This window comes from Camellia sinensis, chromosome 3 (assembly GCF_055761805.1).
Source record: "Camellia sinensis isolate YWXY chromosome 3, ASM5576180v1, whole genome shotgun sequence".
Lineage (NCBI taxonomy): Eukaryota > Viridiplantae > Streptophyta > Magnoliopsida > Ericales > Theaceae > Camellia > Camellia sinensis.
Window position 1 is genome coordinate 150971984 of NC_138963.1, and position 8533 is coordinate 150980516.

The window sequence follows — 8533 nt, forward strand, 5'->3', positions numbered from 1 at the left end:
ATACTTCCGCTTTGGCTTTTTGCATATTTTACTGAGCTTCAATCTAAATGCCTAAAGTTTTTAGAGCCAAACCCTACTACCCATGGCATGAGGTTAGCCAATGTTTCACTTTACCCTTCCACCTTCGCTTTTTATTTTTCCTTCTTCCACCAACTTCCAATTTCCCTTTCTTCCCACAGCTTCCGTCCCTTTGAAACTACCAACATTGGCCTATCTTGGTTGAAAACCTTTATGAGTGATAGGTTCTGCTCTTTACCCCAGCACAAGAACATATGGGCCTCCATTCTGATCCCTAGAGAGTTATTCATTGGGACTATGAACCCCAGAGCTTACAAATGCATTGTTGAGCCCTGTTGTCCTGCTCAATTTGCTAGGCAATTTGGCCTCTCACAAGGGGTCCCAATTCCTCTCTGCAACTAGACCAATTTAAGTCTTACCAGTAGGGACTTAAAGGTTCGAAGATCCAGATTAGAAAAAGCAACTTCTAAATTCATCCAGGACTTTATTGACTTTGAGTACTTCCTTTTCATTCCTCAAAGTAACATATTGAAAAGGTGCCAGAACTGGTGGGTAACCAATATGGAGGTACACTTGGCCATTCCTCCCCAAAACCTGTTACTGGTACTGGATGTACCTCAACCTAAATTGGAAGGCGCTGGAATTGTTACTTTTTTCACTGCTCATGCTGACACAGTTCTTGCACCTGTCATTACAAAGCCTATTTCTGCTGCCTCAACTCCTCCTAGAGTTACTCGAGCTGCCTCGAAGAAAGGTATGTACCCTTGTTTCTTTTCTTTTCTTCTTCTTTATAATGCTTTTAGCCTTACTTTTAGTTCTTCTTTTGGTGTAGGTGGTGCGAGTGCCTCACAAGGAGATTCTCCCCAGAAGGTCCAAGCTTTAAATCTTCTTAGGAGCAAACAACAACAAAAGAAAAGAAAGCTTTTACTTGACCCTAAAGAGGAGGCACCTGGGGTTCAAGCAGTAGAAGAAGAAGAAGGAGAAGAGGCAGAATAAGAGCAAGAAACACCCTTAAAAAGAAGAAAGAAGATGACTGTCTCTTTTGCTGATTTCACTGGAGACCCCATCTACGAAGCATCTGCTAAAGCAATGCAAGCAGAGCATTCCAAAGAGCTTATTGCATTCCAAAGGGCTGAGAAGAAGAAGCAACAACAAATGCTCAGGGATAAAGCCGCCGCCGCCGCTGATGCACTCCAGAAAGAGGTTGCAAGAAAACAACAAGCTGCTGGACACTATACTCTTTGCAGCTTTCCAATCATAGCCACTACTTCTGAAACCAGTAAGCTCCTTCGTACTTCTATTCATCTTTCTCAAATTCTCAATACTAAGGCTTGACATTGTTTTGTATTTCTTCTTTTGCAGCAACAACTACTTTGCCTATTCTTCCAATAAGGATTCCTTCAGTTTCAGTTGAAGTTGAACAACCTCAAGATGTGAAGCCCATTCAAATAATACTCCCACTTCCTGGCCCTATATTTTCAATACCCTTCTTGAGGCCAAGTATTCCTGCTTCTCTTTCTTTTGGCTTAACTCCATACTTCCCTCATTTATCTTTCAATTATTCTCAATTTGATTTCTCTTTAAACCTTTCTTCTCCTTCCCCTCCTACAGAAATTCCAGCTATTACTTCATCTTTAATGATTGCTGATTCCTATAGAAAGGGTACTAGTAACTCTCCAACTCACGGTCCATTATCTTTGCCTAGCTCCAGTCCCTCTTCCCTCGACCTACTGGTAGCCAAAACTATAGAGACTGCTAAGGATACTCTGCTTTCTCCTCATATTCCTATGCAGTCATTTCTTTCTTCTACCAGCGTTCTTTCTGCACTCTCCATGTCTATGGATGATGTGGACATCTTCGAGGCTAGGCTAGCTAGTCTCTTTGACATACCTTTCTCCTCTCCAACAGATAATAGTGAGACTGAGCCATTAATTCTAATTGATTCTTTATTAGAAATTTCTGAGAGCTCTTCCTCCAGTGGTAAGACTTCCTTGCCTCCAATAGACTTGGACAGTTGCGTGGAGCTGCTAACATTCTTTTCGAGGATTCCTTTTGAAGCCTTACAGAGGCCTATAATAAAAAATGGCTTTCTCTAGTGCTGCAAGATTGTTGAGCAATCTGGCATGACTATTTTAAGTCATTTATCTCAGGCAGCAGCCACCATTGATTTCTACATCAATATCTGTCATACTGCCAAGGCTGTAGAGGAAAAATTGTTGAGAGATCAGAGTTTTGTTTCTAAAATACATGCTGAAGTGTCAGAACTAAAAGAGCAACATTCCTCTGTCTCTCAATTTTAAGCTCAACTGTTGGAAAAGAAGGCTCAACTTGAAGAAGAATTATCAGCAGTCAATCAGGCTTTGAATCGAACTGCCACCAAGCTTCATATCACTAATCAAGAGTTGGCTGATCGAAAGCAAGAGATGACTAACCATTCAGTTGTTCCCATCTCTCAAGAATAGAGCATCTATTGTAAAAGAACAATTGAAACACTGTACTGACTTTTGGGCCAATCTATGGCTACATGTACTTAAGTCATTATGAAATAAAATTTTTATTCATCATTTGAGTGTTTTCATGTTCTTTTATCCCTTGTGTTTCCTATATAGTTGGAAAATAAGGCTTCAAATATTTGCCATTAATCCTCTTAGGATGTACATATCCATTCAAATTTTTCAAATGATATGCTCCCAAAGGCTAGACCCTATGAACTTGATAGGGTCCTTTCCAGTTAGGTGACTATTTGCCAGACTTATGGCTTTTAATCCCAATTGGGAGTGTTGTCTTCCATACCAAATCTCCTTCATCAAAGCTAATGTGCTTGACCTTCTTATTGTAGTTTTTGGCTGCTTTCTTCTTTTGGAAAAAAATGCTATTTAATGCCAGAATTCTAGTTTCATCTATACTTTCTAATTCTAAACACATACTTTGATGGTATTGCTCAGGGGTGGGCAACGGTTTATCCGAACCGCTCAAACCGCCCAACCCGCATATAAATGGGCGGTTTTGCAAACATAATGCGGGCGGATGCGGTTTGAAATATGACAAATTTGCGGGTTGCAGGTGGGTCGCGAGTTAAACTCGCAACCCGCAAAAATCGCCCGCACTTTAATTATTATTAATTATTTTTTTTATATACCAACTCTGTAACTTTAACAGGAGCACCATTATGTTCTTTATGACACTAGGATCCTTGTTTTAAGTATTTCTCAACTTTCTTAATGTCGTAAAATTATCAAGTCCTAAACTTGGTTTCTTATATGATTTTCATTGATGACTCATCCACTTTTTCCTAATAAAATTTTCTTTTTGGTGGTCGATGAAACTTCTAGTTTGATTATTGATTATTGAACTAGCAATTCTAATTGAGTACAACCTTTAATGCATTGATATACATTTTTTTCATGGCAAAAATACTAGTGTAAGGTCTCTTTGTTTTGGATACTTTCATTTAATGCATTGATATTCAATTTTTATTTGTAAACTCATCAAAAAATTGTTGTCAAATGATCACAAATATATAAAATGAATATGATGCCTAAATTCGATGGGAAAAAAAAACCTCAAAAATTAATTTTTAAAGAAAAAAGTGTAAACTGCAAACCGCCCGCACATCTGCAAACCCTATCCGCACAAACCGCAAACCGCACTGCGGGCGGTTGCGGGTTGACTTTTTTCCAAACCGCATAGATGTGGGCAGGTCAAAACCGAACCGCAAACCGCACAAACCGATCCGCAAACACCCCTAGTATTGCTCAAGATTTAACTAATCCTGGCATCTTACCCTTAAGGACTTAACATTAATCTCCACAGGTAACACCGCATCATACCCATTTACTAAGGCATAAGGAGTGATTCCTGTACTCGGCCTTGGAGAAGTTTTATAAGCCCACAATACATCCAACAACAAGTTATGCCAATCCCTAGGATTGTTTTCCATAACTTTCTGTATTCCTTTCTTCAAAGACTTATTGGATGATTCAGCTTGACCATTGGCTTGTGCATAATAGAGGGTAGAATTAACAAGGCTAATTCCAAACTCTGCCACAAAAGACTTTACTATTTTGCCATCAAATATAGTCCCATTATCGACAGTTATAGTCTGTGGGATGCCAAATCTATGGATCAGATCTTTAATGAATCCAATAACTTCGATCTGGTCTACAATCTTATATGGCTTAGCTTCAACTCACTTAGTGAAATAATCTGTAGCCACTAAGATGAAACAATGATGCTTTAAAGAGGGTGGGTGTATTTTCCCCATCATATCCATGGTCCATCCTCTAAATGGTCAAGGCTTCACAACTGCATGCAGGTCAGTTATGGGCACGTGCCTTATTGTGCCATGCTTTTGGCATGCATGGCAACCTCTAGCACATTCTATGCAGTCTTTAAGGATAGTTGGCCAATAGTAGGAGTGTCTTCGAAGCAGCTATCGCATCTTCACACCAGGCTGATGAGCACCACAGATGCCTTCATGAACCTCAGCCATAGCTGTCAATGCTTCTTTTGGACCTAAACATTCCAACAATAACCCATCTGCCCCCCTTTTGTAAAGAGCATTGCCATACATTATGTATTGCATAGATTGCAATTTAATTTTTCTGCTGGCTTTCGAAGATGAGCCAGCTTGATACTGCATTATTGGATGCCTCCAATCTTGTTCTTGTAAGTCATTATAATTGACTTCTAAGACCATATTCCTTTTATTCAAAGGTAATATTACCTTCTGATATGTTGTTTGGCTTATGTTCCTTTGAGTGTTGTCTTTTCACTTGAAAGATAGTATTCAAAGGTAGTATTACCTTCTTCATTGTCCTGAGCTAAGAAAACTCCCAGTGAATCTTCTGCTGCAGCTATGTACAACTTGAAGGGCTTATCACCCCTTGGTGGCATCAGCACTGGAGGTTTGGCCAAGTAGGCTTTGATTCATTCGAAAGCAGTTTGATGCTCTGCTGTCCACACAAACTCCTCTTCATCTTTCAACCTTAATAAGGAAGAAAATACTTTTGTTTTTCTTACGGTATTAGAAATAAATCTTCGAAGAAAATTAACCTGCCCAAGGAATTTTTGTACTTCTTTCTTACTTGACAGAGGTCTGGCTTCGATGATAGCTTTGGCTTTGTTTTGATCAATTTGTATTCCCTTCTTGTGTACTACATAGCCCAAGAAGTTTCCAGCTGATACACCAAAAGCACATTTGAAAGGATTAAGTTTTAACTTGAACTTTCTCATTCTTTCAAAAGCTGCTTCCAAGTGAAACAAATGTTCCTCCATGGATTGGGACTTTACTACAATATCATCAATATAACATTCTAAGTATCCTCCAATGAGATCATGAAAGATATTGTTCATAGCTCTTTGATATGTAGCCCCGCATTCTTCAGACCAAATGGCATTTTAACCCATTCGAATGTGCCAATGTTCCTAGGACATCTGAATGTTGTCTTATGGATATCCTCTTCTGCAATGCAGATTTGGTTATAACTAGAGTACCCATCCATCATTGATAAAATTTGATGCCCTGTTGAACTATCTGCCAATAAATCTACTATGGACATAGGATACTCATCTTTCGGATTGCTAGATTCAGATTTCTGAAATCAATACATACCCTCATTTTACCATTCTTCTTGACTACAGGCACAATATTGGATAGCCATTCAACATACCTAGCTGTCCTAATAAAGCCTGCCTTGAGGAGCCTAAGGATTTCTTTCTTGACCTTCTGAATCACTTCAGGACTCATCCTTCTTGGTTTTTGCTTTTATGGCTTGAAGTTAGGCCTCATAGAGAGCCTATGTTCTACTAATGATCTATCCAATCCTGGTAGCTCATTACAAGACCATGCAAAACAATCTTTATATTTCTTCAAGACCATCAACAACTGGTCCCTGTCGAGAGCATTCAACCAAGTACTTATATAGGTGGGCTGTTGTATAGAACCTTCCCCTAAGTTCACTTCTTCCAAAGGGTCTTGCATTTGAGGACTCACTGATGCTTCTGTTTTGGTTTCTTTTATCTTCGAAGCAATCTCCTTGCTTTGTCCTGTTCCCAGCTTCTTTGTTTCAACATCTTTGCCCTCCTCCTCATAGACAAAGTCTGTTCATTAGGCCTCTTCTTCTTGTATCTCCTAGATTTTTGTTTTAATGTCCAATGCACAATATTTTTCCAAGGCCAACACCTTGACCTGCTGCTGCTCCTGCTTACAGCCAATTGCCATGGCTTCTTCCTCTTGCTCTTGTATTTTCTGGACTATTGATTTTATGTCCAATACTGAGAACTTAATTAAAGCCAAAGACCTGGCCTCCTGGGTTCCATCATTTTGCCTACAACCAGGCATCATTGTCATCTTTGACGACAAACTCCTCATCAGCATTTTCTTAGACCAAGTGTTTCAGGTGTGCTAATTCCTCATCAGCCGTCACTTCGGTTGATCCATCAGGTTTCTTAGTACACTGAGTGGTGCCACTCCTTTAGTATACAACTTGGCCTCTACAAAATCTACATAAGCTATGAAGGGTTGAGGGTCTACATTGATCTCCTCTGTCTCTCCACTGCCCAAGGCCATCATTATTTTCTGATGTAGAGAGGCAGGCACACACTTGTTGGTGTGAATCCAATCCCTACTAAGTAGAGCATTGTATTTAGCATTGCTGTCGATAATGAAGAATGCAGTCATACAGTCCCTGGTTCCCACACTCAAGTTGATGGGCAAAATACCTTGAGCTATCTGTTTGTCTCCAGCGAAACCAGCAATGGTTGTACTGGTTGGGATTAGTCTGGGGTTCCTCTTTCCTAGTTTCTTCAAAGAAGATTTCGAAAGCAAGTTTACTGCTGCCCCATTATCTACCAATACTCGGTTTATCTGCATCCTATCGAAGAAGGCCTTGATATACAAGGGTTTGACATGCTATGTCATGGATGTCGTGGGATACTCAAAAGGATATGAGAGGTTAATACTTACCTCTTCCTCACTCTCACCTCCAGTTTCCATAGGTATGGCTACTTCGGATTCATCTTGCACCATACTCACTTGTGAGTCTTCACTGGAAACTGGAATTGGGTCAATTTCTTGACCTTCTTGGTTCTCACCTTTAGCTTGGAATTCTTGTGGTAGTATATGTACCATATTCACTGATACTGGAGGAAACGTGCCAAATTAGACGACTGGTTGTACCTGTTTCTCTTCCTAGCCAACTTGTTTAATTATTTCAGAAGCATCTTCCATGCTGCATTCTGGCACTTCAGTACTCGTAAATTCCTTCGAATGATTTGTTTCTGCTGGTTTTCCAACAAAAAATGTTTGTTCAGCCATGAAGGCTTCAAACATTTCTTCTTCAACCATCTCCTTCTTTTGGCCTAGGCCAACTTCTTCCTCTATCTCACTATCACTTTCCATCAAAGCCTTCTCCAGTCCTGCCAAACTGGATCTCTCTTTGGCTTTCAGTTCAGAATGAACTTTGGCCAATTGCTCTCTACTGCAACTCCTCTTGTCTTGAAGAGTTGATTTTGAATTATGATCTAACTTTAAACTTTTTTCTCCCTCTGCTTGGCCCTTTGGCTGGACCAATAAAGAGCTTTCTCCACTTTCTTTCTGATCTTTCTGGTACTGAGTGTACCTTCGTTGGATCTTCCTCATTTGGGATTTAAAGATCACTGGAACCATATCTGGTTCCTTTGTTTTTGGATGCTTTAGTAACACCAAATTATTTGGAGCTACCAAAGGGGGTTTAACCATCCTGCCCTGATCTCGGACAACATTTCTTTGGATAGGTATTTCCCTAGGTTTGTTCAGCATGACAAACCAATCTAGAACTCCAGGTACCCATGAACCTATTGACCCAGTTGTCGAACTACCTCTTTCTTCCTTCGAAGCCAATTTTGAAGCTGGCTGTGAAGACCACTGCTTGGCTCTAACCCCTTGTTTTGGGCCTAGTTCAGGCCTTCCATGAAGGTGGCCATTTTCCTTTTTGTATGAGGCTAGTCTAGGGGGCCAATCTCTGGCTTTGATCCTATGACTCGAGCCCACTTCAAGTCTTCTCTCAGGATGATTGCCCTCCGTTCTGTAATAGTTGAGTGGTCTGAATTCGTGTAAAGGTCTCTTGTCCTTGGACTGCATTCTCGTAGCTGTTGGCTCAATCATGAATGGCTGATGTCTAGTACCAATTGGATATGGTCTCTTATTATTGGCACTGGTTGGTTTAGGACGCTTCTGCACATCCTTGTAATATTACTTCCCATCAATTGGAAGCCCTTTCAACCACTTGTAACTCAACCTACACCTGGGACATATTCTTTGCACGACAGCCGCCTCTAAAGAATCGTCATCTAGTGCCTCTTCATCGAAGTCTTCCTTTTGACCTGCAAAGCCTTGCCCAACAGCTGGTAAACTTCTAGCATCTGTTTTGACAGTAATTTGGCTGGCAACATGCATTTGCACATTGACCTCTTCTAATTCTTTCAATGACAAGTTCTGGAAGTTTGGTACAATAACATTGGCTGCCATTTCTCC